Source organism: Podarcis muralis, chromosome 9 (assembly GCF_964188315.1).
Source record: "Podarcis muralis chromosome 9, rPodMur119.hap1.1, whole genome shotgun sequence".
Taxonomy (NCBI): Eukaryota; Metazoa; Chordata; class Lepidosauria; order Squamata; family Lacertidae; genus Podarcis; species Podarcis muralis.
In genome coordinates this window covers 49111233-49128978 of record NC_135663.1, presented here as the reverse complement: position 1 = coordinate 49128978, position 17746 = coordinate 49111233, and the positions used below count along the sequence as shown (strand labels likewise).

General features: G+C 39.9%; 1 protein-coding gene across 2 annotated transcripts in view; it reads right to left on the bottom strand.

The window, feature by feature from the left end:
• TENM3 (teneurin transmembrane protein 3) overlaps window positions 1–17670 on the bottom strand; it is a 1264183-nt gene extending 1246513 nt beyond the window's left edge. For both annotated transcript variants that reach the window (XM_077934193.1, XM_077934194.1), the window contains exon 1: window positions 17546–17670. The gene's annotated coding sequence lies outside the window, so the exon portion shown is untranslated. The remainder of the gene's footprint in view (window positions 1–17545) is intronic.
• Window positions 17671–17746: the final 76 nt, after the last annotated feature.

Sequence of the window (17746 nt, the reverse complement as noted above, 5' to 3'; positions counted from 1 at the left end):
AGTTTTAATGTATTGTTTTAAATTATTTTTAACTGTATTATAATTTTACGGTAGCTACCTCAAGGACTAGTTGCAATGAAAAAACAGCAGAGTAGTTAATTCTGAGCATTGCTTACCTTCCATTTGAATTTTTTTTTTTACTCTGAATGTCATTCATGCCCAAAATGTGATGACATTTTGAATGTAAGGCTATTCTATTTTTTTAAAAAACTAATGGGGAAAGCATTCTGGATCCTGGATTCCCTCCAACTACATTTTTGATAGTGAAGATCATTTTAGCATATGAAGAAATGCAAGATAACTTTGCTCCTGACACAGCAGTTGTATATGTTTTTGCTCAGAAGTTAAGCCCGACTGAATTCAGTGGGGCTTACCCCCAGGTAGGTGGATAAAGGACTTAAACCTGATTTAGATTATTGAAGGTCAAATTCACACAGATATTTTCCAAAACATCAGCTGAATGATTGGTGAACAGAGAACCTGGTTCAGAACACTAACTGGCTTCCTGGTGTTAAGGAAATGGGTTAACAGAAAGACTTGCTTTTCAAAACTACTGCTGCCAAGTAGCTTAGCACCTTCCAACAGCAAGCTGATGTTCAGTCATTCACCATTCTAAGCATTACGTACAGTAGTCACCTTTCACAGGGTTCTAAGCTGAAATGCACAGCTTAAAAGTTTATGTGTGGAACAATTAAGTTAAAGCTTTGCAAAAAGTACTCATTCCTTTTTCATGGTTCTCTGATAAGAATTACAGTTTTTAAATTTTTTGGCTTTGGAAACCAAATGTCAGACACATTTGCTGCATTGCTGGAAGTACTTTAAAAAAAATGGAACAGCAAATATCAGGAAAAGACTTAATCATACTTGCCTGCAGATCCACTTTATGTAGATATTAAGTGACTTATTCACTACACCATTGGATTTTAACCAAACAAGATCAAGCAGCTCATCTAAAAGAATTCTCTACAATAAAGCACCTTAATGTGATAGCTGAACCAATAGATAAGATATATGACCTCTATATAAAGTGATTATTGACTATGAGAAGCTTTCAATTTAGATGAAAATGGCTTTGTGTAAGAGCTCTCAAGAGGCAGTGACAAAGGTTACATTCAGCACCTTTAACATATAGTAAAAGGAAATGGAACTTCCAGCAACCTCTTTTATATCGAATGATCACACTAAAGAAAGAAGGGTAAGACGTCTAACACCTTTTTCTATATCCTTTCCTTGTATGCCCAGATGGTATCTGTCACAAAACAGTTTGAAAGGTCAGGTCTCAGCTAATTTCAACATTATTACTTCTCTGGCCAGTTTTTATGTGACCCTAAGTGTGCTGGCATAGGCTCATGTACTTGAAAAAAGTGTTGAGGTGAAAGCAATGGAGTTTGCTTCAGAGTAAATGTATTTAGAACCAGAATATATATGAATCAAGATTAATACTTTTTAATATATTGGAGTTCATATTAGTTACATGTAAAGCCCTACATGATTTAGATCACCTCCTTTCCTACAGACCCTCTTTGGTGTTAAAAGGCTCTTCTTGGTAAAAGGTAACCCAAAAGAGCATTCTCTGTGGCAGTCCCTAAGCTAAAGCTTAGGTATGATCATGAAGACTGCAGGAAAATCACAACACAAAACTTCACAATTTTCTGAGTTAAGGGGATTGCAAATGGATTCCCCTCCCTGAAAACACAGAAATGGCCACTGAACTTCTGGAAATAAGAGTAATAGTAGTAGTAGTAATTGTTATTGCTAATATTTATTCACTTTATATAGTGGAATCTAGCATAAGTGGCTTTTATGTCTGTGAAAGAGCATGCAAAATACAAAATTTAACGGGTAAGGAAACATCAGGAAGATGGAATAAAGCGCCATCAGAATGCATCCTTGAATAAGTTGTGCTTCCTCATTTTGCTGTGTTTTTATTTTGAATACACAGATATATCTAATCAGCTTGATTCATACTAGACAATGGACTGGATCTTAAGCACTGTGAGATGCACAAAACTGGGTTTTTCTGTATCCTTATGCCTGCTTGAGTCTCCAGTGCCCCCTCAAAATATCCTACTAAGGGTTGGGGAACCCAAGTAGGATTCAGCATTGGGACTGTTCAGTGTAAAGTGTGTGCCACTCCCTTGCATGAGTGAAACTTTCTTTCACAAGGCTTCCTTTCAGAACTTACTCAATATATGCAGAGATTTCTTTCCTAACCTCTTGTTACACAGCTGTTGCTCTAAACAGCTAAGCTGTGAAAGTCATGGTCAATCCATCACTTTAAACCTTACTTTTAACCCCACTTAAAGTTGCATGGTAAATCTAACACAGAGAGAAGGATTAACGGAAGATGGAATTTAGCAGTGTGTTAATACATCTAAAATGGGACTAAAATGGTAGAAACATTTTATCTGCTCTTTGAGAATCACACCAACTAAATTTACTTTCAGATAACAATAATTTCATTTACACTTTATTGGACATAAGACTACTGAGTAGTAATTTAATATTGATTTTCTATTATATTTATATTTAAAATCGTTTTCATTGTCATTTTCCATTAAGCCTGCTATTGATTTCATCATATTGTAATCTGAAGGTTTCTGTTCCATTCATCCATGTGCAATGATGTTATATTACAAAAAACTACATTTCTGCCAAGTATATTTTAGAAAGCAAATCTTTTTAATCCGTGTCCCTTAAATTCAATCATTTCATACTACATTAGCTAAAAATTTCTCAATTTTCAACTGACATAATGGAGAATATTGAAGTGTAGAGCCACAAAGGGGTGGAGGGATCAGAAATGCAGTCACTTTCCTGCTAATGAGTTGGTGAGGGCCAGTAATAACTTATTCAATATGAAGTATAAAGGCTGTCATTAAACTTTCTACAAATTCATTTAGCAAGTGACAGATAGAGAATATAAATTAATGTGTTTTGTGGAGTAGACACTATTGTGATGTTTCCCAAGACCTTCACTGTAGTTCCCAACAGTATGATTTATAGACTATCACTTTTATTTATACCCAGTTTTAAATGACTCTTACATCCAGAGGATGATGACAGAAGTTGCTGCAGATGGACCTGAGAGCCTGGTTTAGACAAGTCTGGCTCCCAAAGTAGCTTACAATGCAAGCCATAAAATTTTACATTGTATTAAGGTTACATGAGGGTATTTATGGCAGGCTCTTCTCATCCAGAATGTTGGTGAGAGTCCAGATTTTTCAATCAAGATAAAGAAGGCAGAAGTTGTTGCACATGCACTCAGAGCTAGTTCAATAAGCCAAAATATCAACAAACCTTGTTCCCACAAATATAACTCTTTCAATCTTTGGTGTACCACAGTTAAACATAAGCATCTCCAATCAATTAGCCAGTTTCCTATTACATCTATGAAACTGATTACCATGTTTGGAACAAGCCAGCATCTTGAACTAACTTCAAATTGCTGTTCTAAGGTACTAGCTTAGTAATCAGAGTTGCCTGGCTTTGACATTTTGGGGAACTATTCTAAGGTGAAGACTTTGAGTTATTGCAGCATGCTAGAAAGAGAAGAAGGGAAAGTGAAACAAGTAAAAGGCTTGTTTCCATTTCTAAATCTGGGGGCTGACTGATGACAAAAATACCAATCCACAGAAACCATATGTCCAAAAGCAAAACAGCTTGGAAGTGGCCCATCAATAGATCTGATTTTACCTTTTCCCATTACTGCCACACAATATTTGTGTGTTACATCATATAAAAATACATGCTTGCAATCCAGATCAATGTTTGCTAATTCTTCTATAATTTTGTTTAGGTATTTTGTCAACTACTGACAGCATGTTGAAGAAGCAACAGTACTGTGCTGTAAAAGCAGTTCACTTCCCCTGCAATGTTTGTTTGACAACACAGTGGCATATTGTGAAAGCTCAAGGCTCAAATCTATATTATGGCAGAAAGGAAGTCAATTATTAAGTTTCTTTGACAATTTTAATAATGAAAATTAACACACAACACACTGTACAAAGCAAGGGCACATTTCGACTACTGTTCTATAATACTATAATATTTATGCTTATCCTTCTGCTTGTCACCACTCAATGCAATGACAACTAGTATTGCATGTTCCATCATTATGAGAATGATGTTGATTTTATTACAATGTGTTGATTCAGTATGTTGCAGCTTTGTGGGGTTGGGGGGAGGCAAAATCCATGTTAGGCACTGTTGGGAACTGAACCAAAAATATATCTGCCAGTATCTTAATTCCTGTAATAAAAATCTGTGTTGCAACCACAGAATACAGTGGTACCTCAGGTTAAGTACTTAATTCGTTCCGGAGGTCCGTACTTAACTTGAAACTGTTCTTAACCTGAAGCACCACTTTAGCTAAAGGGGCCTCCTGCTGCTGCCGCACCGCCGGAGCACGATTTCTGTTCTCATCCTGAAGCAAAGTTCTTAACCCGAGGTAATATTTCTGGGTTAGCAGAGTCTGTAACCTGAAGCGTATGTAACCCGAGGTACCACTGTACAGTGGTGAGTGACAGATGTTTGCAACATTTTACATTGTGTGAAAAGAAATACATTTTCTTCCTAGAACTTAGGATCATCCAACTGAACTGCCTGGACAGGATTCACAGGGAGGATGTCTTCACACAGCATGCATTAAAATTATGGAATCCACAACCATCAAAACACTGTAATGCCCACTAACTTAGATGGCTTTAAAAGGAGTTAGAAAAATTCATGGAGGGCAAGTCTATTAATCATGGCTACTTGTCATAACGTCTATATGCAGGACACAGTATGAGTTCAAGTACCAGCCCAGAGGTAAGTTAGCAGTAGATTGATATAATAGTAAGGTATTTGAAGACAACATGTGAGAGCAGGGGAAGATGAAAGAATTGAAACTCAGGACAGTAAAATCACATCTTATGCTCATTTAACTTTCACAATTTTGACCATACACAGTTGAAGGTGGGTGGGTTGAACTTGTGTAGGTTAAATCCAAGCCTGAGGATATTCTCACGAATTATTGTGGGGACATTCAAGTTCTCATGAAATTTCATGTGAGCATCCCTGGCCTTCCAGAGCCAGCAAGCCAAATAGGCCTTGCCCCCTAAATAAGGCAAGGAGCTTATGGTCTCTTTTTATGTCAGCTTTGCTTAGGTTAAAGGTAAAAAGTAACGGGACCCCTGACCATTTAGGTCCAGTCGTGACTGACTCTGGGGTTGCAGTGCTCATCTCGCTTTACTGGCCGAGGGAGCCGGCATACAGTTTCTGGGTCACGTGGCCAGCATGACTAAGCTGCTTCTGGCGAACCAGAGCAGTGCATGGAAATGCCGTTTACCTTCCCGCCAGAGCAGTACCTATCTACTTGCACTTTGATGTGCTTTCGAACTGCTAGGTTGGCAGGAGCAGGGACTGAGCAATGGGAGCTCACCCCGTCGCGGGGATTTGAACCGCCGAACTTCTGATTGGCAAGTCCTAGGCTCTGTGGTTTAACCCACAGCGCCACCCGTGTCCCATTGCTTAGGTTATTCAGCGCAAAAGGAGCTTTTAAGCTCTTCACCTTGTTTACTGGACAAGTCCTGTTTGGTGCATGGGCTCTAGGAGTACTTGAGCTACTCTCTCTCCCCATACCCACAAGCTCCAAGGGCTTGGGAATATACAATTTCTCTTGCATACATGGAACCTTTGAACTGAAAACCACCCTCATAAGATGCTGTCTGATCTTACAGGATTACAGAGGACAAATAAGTTTCTCTGTGCTCCAAGGAAAGGCAAGATATGACAATAATGGGGAGCCTGTTTCTGATAAAAAATAAAAATGGTTGATACCGGGTTAGGTTAATGTAGCCTGAGCTGTCATTTTTGCATGTTCTTTACTCAGTTAATCAAGTTGTAGTTCACTTAAAAGTAAAGAATGCTCCTTTCTTCCCTGAGATAGGTTTGGGGACAAGTATTATTTCTTACGTCAAGAGTATGATTGTGCATTCAAACCCCACTGAACTCTTTCCTGACTACTTATGACTAATTCTTTATTTTTAATTTGCTTTTATGGATCTGCTTATAACCTTAATGGCTTTTTAATGTCTACTTACTTCATTATGTGCACACATATATGCAAAATAGCTTGCTGGAGATGCTAATTATTTGTTTCCAAGAAGAAATTATATGTTAAACTATTTTCAAGGGCTGCTTATATGGTTGAGACCAGACCATATGCTTCATTGTAGAAATCTGACTCATTGCCAACCGTATCTGTCACAGTGAAAATCATGCAATTATTAGTTTACAAGTAAGAATTAAAAACACATTTTGCTTTCCAAAATTACAAATATAAGATGGAAACTTGCACTTACTGTTAATTGCAGTCACAAGTGCTTGCACATTGTTGATTTGAGCTAGACACTAGCTTAAAACAAATTTGCACCAAATCAATGCTTGAACGATCAGTATAGATTTCCAAAAGCAAAAGTGAATCTAGCACACAGTCCCCCAAAGTGAGCATTCCCATCCATTCTTACCACAGTATAACAGATCTCAGTTATGATTTGCTCTACTGGCTGGTGTGCAAATGTGAAAACTCATACAGATACCAACACTACCATTCGTCTGAAATTCTCATCTAAGGTGCGAAACCAGAAGATTCAACACTTTCTCCAGTGCTTCCCAGAAGGAAAGCAGTGCCCAACCTGGTGATAACAGAATAAACGATGCACGAAGGGAGCTGCATATGATGCAAGATAGGAAAAGAGGTGGTAAGGGAACACCTAGCTACTTCAAATGAATCCAAATTTCCAGGGCCTGAAGAGCTGCACCCAAGGGTACTAAAGCATGGGTTAGCAAACTAAGGGCTGCGGGCTGGATCAGGCTAAATTGCCTTCTCAATCTGGCCCGCGTACGGTCTGGGAATCGTCATATAGATCTCCAGAGTGTGTATTCTTTCCCTCTCCCTCCCATGACAACAGTGGCGGCGGCAGCGCCTCCTCCCTCCCTCCATCCTCCTGGTTTCTCCCTGCCCTGCCTAGAGGAGGAAGGGGACTGGGCTTTGTTGCTGCCCTTTTGCTCATCGTCCCACCACCAGCAGCCCCTGCTGCTCACAAGACACAGGAGCTGCAGTTGGTTGAGCGCCCCTCTCCAGAGCCCTTTTGCGTGCCGCTCATTGTCCTGCCACCAGCCCCAGCCACTCACAATACACAGAAGCCGTGGGTTGGCTGAGCACCCCTCTCAAGAGGCCACCATTTAAAGCAGCCTCTCTCTGGAGCCCTTTTGTGCACCGCTCATTGTCCCTCCACCGCCGTGTGTGTGTGTGTGTGTGTGTGTGTGTGTGTGTGTGTGTATATATATATATATATATATAGATAGATAGATAGATAGTCTGGCCCCCCAAGGGGTCTGAGGGATAGTGGACCAGCCCCCTGCTGAAAAAGTTTGAGGACCCCTGGTAGTAAAGGAACTTGAGGATGTAATCTCAGAGCCTATGTCTATAATCTTTGAGAATTCTTGGAGGTCCCTGCAGACTGGAGGTGGGCAAATGTTCAAAAATTGAGGTGGGGGGGAGAAGACCCAGGTATCTACCAACCAGTCAGCTTGACACCGATACTAGAAAAGGTTCTAGAACAGATAATTTAACAGTCTGTGAGTACTTAGAAGTGGATGCTGTGATTACGAAGACTCATCATGGGTTTCTCAAAAACAAGTCATGCCAGATGAATCTGATGACTTTTTAAAAAATAAAATTACTAGCTTGATGGATCAGGGGAATGCTGTGGACATAGTGTTTCTTGATTTCTGTAAGGCTTTTGACAAAGTCTCCCATTGTTTTGTCTTAGGGATGCTGCTTTGCTGGTAGTGTGCTTACAATGTCTTGAGACAAAACACTACCAGCACCCACTACAAAACACTACCAGCGCCCAAAATTTCATTCCTCTCACTTTCTAAGGACTAGAGAAACACGCAGCTGCAGAAAACTTCTGTCAGAGGGAAAAGTAAAATCCCAGCAGTTAGTCATTTTTAGCCAATCACTCACTTATTCATATTGCTTTATGAGGACATGTTTCAGGTTACTTTTGCTTTGATTATAGAAACAGTAAGAGAGGATTTGAAGTTAGAGATATGGATACATTGGTAAACATAGTATTCTAAACATGTTGTACTAAGCCAGTTTAGACTGCTGCTCTCTCACACAGAGTAGGCTAATTTGATGAAAGTACATGAATACTGTGACACTGTAAAAAGGTATTTTGTAGCCATGGGGTTGTGGGAGAAAGACTTTCTGAAAGATTCTGCGTAGTACCCTGTAAGACAGTCTTAGTTACAATAATGCTATCTATACTAGTACAAATCTAGATGTCCAATCACATACTGGCAGCCTGTTAACAAAATTATTAGATGACATAACCTACAGGTAAATGAACATGCCACATTTGCCTCTCACAAAATACGATAATGGCAGTCACAAAATTTATTAATGTATGCAGCAAGGCAACTTGGGACATCTTTCAGCTATAAGGCTTTTGATATATTAAGAATTACAAGGCATTTCTGTGATGAAGTTTCATTTTGGAATCTTAATAGTTCCCCTCTTGCTTTCCTTGTACAAAATATTTATAGTCAAGTTAACTAAGTTACACTGTGTTAGACCTAGAAGAATGATTTTTTTTTTAGCTCCAGTTTTGCCATTATTTTCTACTGTAAAACAGAATAAACTGTCATAGAAATGGCTGTGCATATGATGGTCCCTATTGTGAGAGAACTGGATGAAAGAACTATCAAGTACAGCTGGGCATGTTTGTCAGCCCTATAGACACACACAGACATTATTAATGATAGTATGTGCCTTCAGGGAAATTCATATTTGATTCATCCCTCCTTTCTACCCATTCATAACCAACAGCGTACAAGTACTCTTTGTACAACGTGACAGAATTTTCTTTTGTAGAGAGATATACAGGGCTGCCATCTTTTTCCCCCTGACAGGGCTCCCTATGCCTTTAACAACTGCATGACAGGCAGAAGTTGGAAAAGGACTTTTATTCCCCCATCAATATATGTCCATGGTGGGAAAAACAGCATCTGTTAACTTCTGCCTCTTACGCACTGCACCTGGTAATACTCCAAGGAGCCCCATCAGGGGGGAAAAAGATGTCAATACTATATTGATACTTGAGGAGCCTAATATTTTAGATTGTAAGCTCTTCGAGGTAAGGACATCCATGTAAAGCACCATGAACTGATGTGCTAGGTAAGCAAATAAATATTTCTAATGTTTACATTTTTAATGTAAAAGATGGTTGTGAATTAAGGAGAGCCATGGTCCCCTGTGGTTTGGGGAGAATGCACTTAATCTTAAGTACAGCCAACTTGTGCATCTCTTTAACCCCATTTGGGGCATGTGCTGACAGACTTACATAAACTCTCAGACTGTTTTGAGAGGAATAAAGGCTGACATAGATTTTGGTTTTTTACCAATATATCTAAGAAGCTTAATGAAGCAATCACTTTTTCCATCACTACTAGGATTTATATAGCAGAGTTTGAAAACAAACAAACAGGCACACACCAATGTGGCTCTTAAAATGTTAAAACCAACAGCCATCAAAATAATCTAAAATGGTGATCAGCAGCAGAAAGACAGCTGAAGCAGTTTAAGGGAGCAGTTTAAGCATTGCTCTGCTGGTGTGGGAAGAGATGATACTTGTACCACTGGAAAAAAGACACACACACCCTCGTACAGCAATAGAAAGGTTCCCTGACATAGGTGTTCCCTGAGATAGGTGTTCTAGCAAGGCTAGAGTAGTTAATTCCTTGCAAATATTGTCAATGGGAGGAAATATGATTAACATACCATTTCTTACCTCTTAATTTAAAAATATCTCTAAGTAGTGTAGAGAAAACTGAAGCAACAACAGATAACAAAAAGTACAAAAATACACAGTTACTTATAATAATGTTACAATAATACAAAGTTACACACACACACATATATCTCAATTCAATTTCCTTCTGACACACCCTCCCATCTCAGTCTCTTGATTCTCATTCAGGGTCCAACAAACTCTCAGCTCATCCCCAAAAGTCTCACAACAAGAAGAGTTCCTGGAAACAGCAGACATCACACTAGTCTCTCATTCTAGACTTGCTTTTTATGAGCAGGCCCAAGGTGGAGGGTACTTCCTTAGGCTGCCCACAGCTGTCTCTCATTCAGCTACACTCTCCACACCCAGTTCCATGCAAAGTAGGCTTGTTGAGTTTCCCAGGGCATCCAAACAATTGAAAGGGGTGGTGCCTCCACTCACAGCTCTTTCTTCCCCCTCTGTCTTCTCCTCCTACTCCAGCTGCCACCCTCCTCCCCACAGCAAAAAAGCAGAGTAATAGATGTGGTAGTTGCTGTACTGTACATGAATGGTGAGGCTGCACTGGCCCCCACATAGGCAGTGCAGTCTTACCATTCATGTACAGTACAGCAGTGTTAATGCATTTGAAACTACCAGCCACTAATCTGGATATTATAGATTTGGAAAAGACTCAGAAAAGGCAGCCAAATTATCAAGACAATTGAGTAACTTCCGTGTGAGGCAGGGTTAGAACAATGGGGGCTTCTTAGTTTAGAGAAAAGGCAAGTAAGACTGGACATAACAGAGTTCTGTAGAATTATGTATGGTGTGGAGCATATGGATAGGAAAAGGGTTGTCTCCCTCCATCATAATATATAGAACTTAGGGAATGAAGCTAAACGTTGAAATATACTTCACACAGCACATAGTTAAACAACAGAGTTCACTCCCACTAGATGTGGTGTTGGCTACCAACTTGGATGATAACGCTATCTGTGACTACAAGTTGTGATGACTGTGTTCTACCTCCACTTTGAATACCAGTTGGTGGAAATCACAGATGCAGAGATTACTGTATTGCTTGCTGCCTGTAGGCTTTCTGTGGGTATTTGGTTGGACACTGTGATAACAGAAGTGCTGAACTAAATGAGTGTTTGGCCTGATCCAGCAGGACACTTCTTATATTCTTATCATTTGAAAATGCAAGACAAGAAAAATCCTAATGCACCATAGTTTGTGAATCAATGCTCTAAGAAAATAATGGGAACAGAAGCAACTGCTAATATTTTGGCTTTGCATTTACAGCACTTCTATTTCTTAAAAAAAAAATTAAGCTGCATAATTTACATTCTGTAAGAAATCATTATCCTGTCATAACAGACTATTCTATTCACATTATCTCTTAATTAACACTGAAACATTTAAAAACCATTAGAATCCATCCTCAAGAGTTCTAGATTGTAAGAGTTCAAACCCAGCTGTCTTTAGATAGCACACACATACTATTTTTATATAAAAATTCCAGCAGAAAAAGAATAAACTGAAGAGATAAATTGAAAAAGCTAGTTCATGAGCAATGTCTTTAGCTACTCCTTGAGTAGCTAAGTACTTCCCCAGTTGCCTTTGACTGGACTTAACCATCCAGGGGTCCTTTACATTACTTCTTGAATTCAAAACTATTCCCCCCGTTAAAGAATTCAAAATAATTTCCCATGTTGTTTCAAGGTCAGTGAAAGGTATAAAGAAGGAACAGATAGGAAGGTGCAATCCAGTTCTAAAGCAATCTGTAATTTTCATCATTACATTTGCTAATGAAGACAGTCAAAAGTTATTATATTCAGAATCAACTCCTGAATAGATTTGCACAAAAGTCAGTAAATTTTAACACAAAGAAGATTGTGTCAGTCCCTCATTTCTGAAAGACAGTTTCCAGTGATTTTAAACATTGGAATATAGTCAAAACACGTGCAAGCAATATCTGAAAACGACTCTAGTTGTCCATTCAGAAAGCTTCTATGTCAGGGGTGTTGGGGTCTTTTCTGGCCCAAGGATTACCGGGTACATTCCATTCTTCCCAACTTTCCATGGACCATATGATGGGTGGGTCCAGAACAAAAAGTGGGCATGATCTGAAGGAAAAGTGAGCAGAATGAGGAATGAATCTAAGCTTTGTACAGCAGACTAGTTCTTCACAGTATCACATCCCTCTCTAGTCTCCATCCAGACAAGCAAGAAGTATAACCAGAGTTGAGGGATTTATTCAAGCCAGGCAAAAATACTCAAGAAAGGTGCAAAGCAGACTGGTGAGGAGGTGCGACTCAGGAGGGTGTGTGGTCTGGGGAGGGCCAGCTAGAGAGGCTTGAGGTTCCCCATCCTTGCTTTATGCCCTGTACCTATCTGTCCCTCCCTAAAAGTCTCCATTGATTTTCTGTCTTCCAAACCATAACACCAATTTGATATAAAGTATGCAAAACTAGAACACATATGCATACTGTTCTTGTCTGCATAATTTATTCTAAGTGAAATCTCAATTGCCTGCAATCTCCATTTTAATTGTGTTCAAGTCAAAGTGCAATGTTTTAGTTTAGTGTCATAAATTGTATGATTTACATCAAGGCTACTTTTAAAAAGCTAAACATTACTCAAAGTAGGCATAAAGAAGAAGAATTGTAGAAGGTTTTCATAATGCAACATTTTCAGCATAATTTTTGGCATAGAATTTGGATTTACATGTCGGACAATGATATTTGTCCTTAGTATGCCGTACAGAATTGGTGCATATTACTATTAGGCTATTTATAGCAGGCAATATTCAGTTGCCTTGATAAAAAAAGAATGCAGTCAATCATGAACAATGGTACTTAAATAATGTTCCTTCTCTATCATTTACCTGGATAGAAAGTGTCTGACCAGGTTAAAGTGGCAGTTCTCCAGTTTATTTTGAGTATAGTTCAAGCTCACACATTCACCCTTAGACCTACCTTTGCTGCTGGAGTGCCCTGCCCACCTGAATTCTAGTTACTTCAGGATGTTAAATCTCTGTCAGGTTTTTTCTTTGCCTCCAGCTTCCCTTTAGCTCCCACTGTAGGACTCAGAGAACCATTGAGACAGTGCTAGTGTGAAATATGTCCACTTTCGCTCCCCCACAAATTAGACTTCCTAGGGATTTGCACAGTGAAGGCATATTATCATATGACATGCAGTCAGATTATTTTTAGGAAATCTCCAAGTCATTGGCTCTGTCTGGTTTCTAGGCTCAACTACAGTGGATGTTCGGGTTGCGAACGTGATCTGTGTGGGATGCACGTTCGCAACCCACAGTGGCGCGTCTGCGCATGTGCGGGTTGCGATTCGGTGCTTCTGTGCATGCGCAACCCCCGAAACCCAGAAGTAACCCATTCTGGTACTTCCAGGTTTTGGCAGGTCCGTAACTCGAAAAAAATGCAACCTGAAGTATGTGTAATCCAAGGTATGACTGTACTTACAAAAACGAGTAACTGTTTTGGTCAAGACTATAAAGCCTTTCACCCTGCACATGAAAAGGAATGTTATTTTTTCAACTTAGAGTTGGGTAGTGCATGAAGCCATATCAAAGCAGGAGTGAGCAATTATTCCTCACATTCTGCATATGCATCTCTAAGAGCATGAGTGAAACACCTCAAGAAGGACATGTTATTCCTTGGTGTAAATTTTTGGAGCACTGTAACTAACCCTATGATCAGCAATGCTTCTGTTGCAGTGTGTTCCTACACTTCACATGTCTACCCAGAAGTAAGCCCTGTCAAATTCTGTGACTTTTATTTCCAATGCAGCCCCCTCCCCCACTACCTTCTTCTGAACCTTTATCAGAAACTATCACAATATCTGCTCCATATCAGTTAAGCAGAAGTATGTTGTTCACAAGCATCTCTAGAGTAAGGCAACTGAGGTTTGTAACAGAACATAGTCCTCTAGCCTTTTAATCGAGAATAATCTAGATTCAACTAGGCTTTAATATCAATTGATTTAAAATGTACACTGCCGTAATCACTCAGACCAACACATTAAATATAATCTTTAGCTTATAGTAGGAAAATTAGGTGCTGTGATTTACTCACCAGGAGCTTCAGGATTATGTGGGCTATCATCTTCAAATAAAAACAATAGTTCTCGTAATGCATACAGCAACCATTAAAAAAATTGAAACATTTGTAGCTATAGTTCCCTTGTATTCAAGAGAAGGCAGTAAGTAGTCAACATGCTGGATAATATGTGTATTTTCCATTTTCATCTTAGCACAGGCAATTCAATTTATGTAATAATGAACAGCAAATCACCCACTGTCAAAATCCAAGTTACATTATGTCAGATTGTCCTATATTCTAATAAAAAAATTGCTTATACTATTATAGGTTTACTGTGTGGTCAAAGCAAACATCTAACAAGTTCAGAGCTACATATGACCTCTCCAAGCAATGACTTTTTACAATACTAGGTTTGACGCTTCTCACAACCATCTCTGGCATGGTAGCCAATATTTGTGCCGGATTCTAGACAACCAAAACATGGGTCCAATTATGTTTAGTCCAAAAACAGAAATACACCTCTGAATGCATTGCATTTTGAAAACTAAGAGAATCCAACACAAGCCAATGAAATCACCCACAAGAATATGCAACCCATTAGCTTCCTTTTGACCAACTCTCTGCATACAGCACTTAGCATGGAAAATCTGTGCCCTTACAGATATTTGCTGGACTACAACTGCTGTCAACTCTAACCATTAACCATGCTGACTGGGCCTGGTGCGAGTTGGAGTCCAGCAATATCTGGAAGTCTATAGGTTTCACATTCCTGACCTAGAAGAAAGCATGAGCAACAACAAACACCTATAGGTGCCACAACAGCTGCAGCTTCCAGTGTACATGAAAAGGCATGGTGGTAGTTGAGGATAAACCCAAGGGGAAGTATTTCAATAAAGGAACAGAAATAAATATGTACCTGGAACATCTACTTTAACCAGATGGTAGAAGCTTTGCTTTTTCTTAAGAACTCTTGACTTAATTATCAACTTGACCCAAATAGGCAATTACTTTGAATGAAGCTGATTTAGATTTCAATGAGACCGAATATACTTAAATCAAATTGTTTTAAAACAGCTTTCTAGATCAGCTCTTGAACCATAATCTTACTGCAACAAAAAGTAGACAAATCTTAAAGACCAACAGATAAACAGACACCCTGCTGAAGTAGCTGCATCTAAGATGATCAAGAGGTGCTAACATCAGTGAGGACAGAGTCTCCTGAATGCTTGAACATAGTTACATCTATAAAACCAAACCCTCCCCAAATACCTCCCCCCAAAACCTTTTTTTTAAAAAAAGCATTTGCTTTAAGGTTATAAGACAATACACATCAAGCCTGAAAAAGAATCTATTTTAATAATGCATTATTCCCTCCAGCAGTCCTCAATGTAGTGTAGGGTTATGTTTTGCAAACACCTTTAAAACTTTGTTTTTGAAAATCCCACTTCACTTTTGGATAAGTGAATACAGCATGTATATTAACACAAAATGTTGACAAATAAAGTTTTAGAAGGCAAATAGAAAATTTAACAACAAAATGGGTTTCTTCTGCATTGCCCCTTCTACTACATATACTCATCAAGTAACAAAAATTAACCCACATTCCTCCCTAATAGTAAATGCCCAACTAAGAGGCACAATAAGCACTCGTTTATAGGAAATTATCAATATGGCTATCAAAGAGCATAATGCAGCCAAAGTTGTACATTCTACTGTCCAATGAAAATCAATGGAAAATTAAAGCACATGATTAAAATCAATAGTATACACAGGCACTAAACTTCACCTTGATCATGCTTTAAAACAGTTACAGTTTTGGAACTGGCTACATTAGATTGTGGTCTATATTCAAGGGCAGACCAATTATAAAATCAAACTTTAACTTGTAGCCATAGAAGATGTTTTGGTGGTGAGGAACTGCCAAAAAGGGTCTCTGAAGTTGCACCCACAGTGAATATTACAGATGCCAAATTGTAACAGGTATAACCTGCTGAATGCCATCTTTATGGAGCTTATCTGAGCAACAGAACCACCAAAACTCACTCCCAACCATAAACATTTTCATGTCTTTAGTAAAATTTTATTTTTAAAAGTTCGCACTGCTGTAGCATAGCAACCAACACTTCTGTCATTGCTCATTCGCAATCAGGACAACTTCCATTGCAATACTGAATTAACCATTTAATGTGTATAATTACTTGAGACTATCTGCAGCAAACTGATACATTTTCCAATTATACCTGTCAAAATTGTAGACAGCCTTTTGTAGCTTCAACAGTTACAGCCATGTACTCACAAAGAGCTACCTTCCTAACTACAAACCATTTAGTCTTTCACTGTGCATTGCAAAAACAACACCCACACCCACAAATGGGAGCCATTAATACCAAAGAAATACACCTAAGGCAGAAAAAGCAGAACTACGAACTACATGCTACCAGCAATTTATTATAAACACCTTTTTAAAAGGAAAATAAAAGGATCCATCAATCACGAACTTTAGCAGCAGGCAAGTCCCCCCCCCCCCTTTTTGGGGAAAGTATGCAATATAACCTTTTATTTAGCTATGATTAGAGAGCGGTCGTTTATTATAATGCAGAAACTGTACCAGTTTTCCATTGCTCCATCTGCTGGATGTCTGTACAATGCTAACAACTAACTCCCAGCACTGAGGAGGGGGGCGGGAATAAAACAATTCAGCAGGTGGCTTCAGCAATCTTTGGATACCTTGTGTCCAACTTATTACTAAATATTTACCTAGCATTTTAAAATTGAAAGAAAAAAGGACTTGACATTTTCTGTAAAAACAGTCTCAGGGAAGCAGAGATTTCAGTTAGCATAATCTGCATAGAGAGCACTATAGAGGTAGAAGACACGCAGCCTTTTACTATAACCCAAAACATGCGAAATGATCTTTTAAAAATAACACATGTCTATTGGCAAGGGTTTTTTTTACACAAGGCGCATCAAAACAAACCTTCAAAAACCGTTACAGGTTTTTAATACGATGCATTCAAAGCGAAAGTGTGTTTACCTAACGGCATTTTCTTTCAAATCCTGGATCCATGCAAGCCTGGAAAAAGGAGCCTTTTACTTCAAACTGCAGGATTTTCATCACTTGACTGCTGAGGTGTCTGTCAGGCAGTTGAGGGCTTGGGAGGCGAGGGCGGTGGAAGTTAAGGTACAAAATCGCCTCGCCTCCCGGGATCGAGAGGCAGCCAGCAAGGACAAACTTGGCCTCTCCTCCTGCAGCTTCAAAACTTGCTTACCTACCCAGCTCAACTCTTTCTACGGAGCAAAATAAGCGACGAGGAAAACCTGACGCCTCGAAGCCCCGTTATTGAAACGAGGCGTCTATATAATCGCGGGCTCGAGCGGCTCCTATAACGGAGGAGGGTCTTGGCTCCTCCTCGAGCCCCAACGCCCTCACCTCGGGCAGTCGCGCCCATCTGGGAAAGCGGGGCGGGGAGGGGGAAGGAGGAGGAGGAAGAAGAGGGAAAGGGGGGGGGGAGCTGTCACCGCCATGTGTGAGGCAAAGTTTGACACACAACCGGGAGGGGAGGAGGAAGGGAGGAGGGGGGCGGGAGGAAAGATAACACCAGCTCCGTCGTCCCGCGCGCCCTTCCACAACAAGCGAAGCCCGAAAGAGGAGCGTACCTGGGTGTCCTCGGTCCTCAGGGCAGGCAAAGTGATGCACACCTTCGCGGAATGGCGCCAGCGGGGGCTCCAGCAAGGCAGCGCGGCGGGAGCCACAACCACAGGGGCTGGCAGGTGGAGACTGCCGGCGGCGGCGGCGAGCAACACGTTTGCGTCGAACTTCGCCGCGTCGGTCACGCCGAAGAGCAGCAGCAGCAGCAG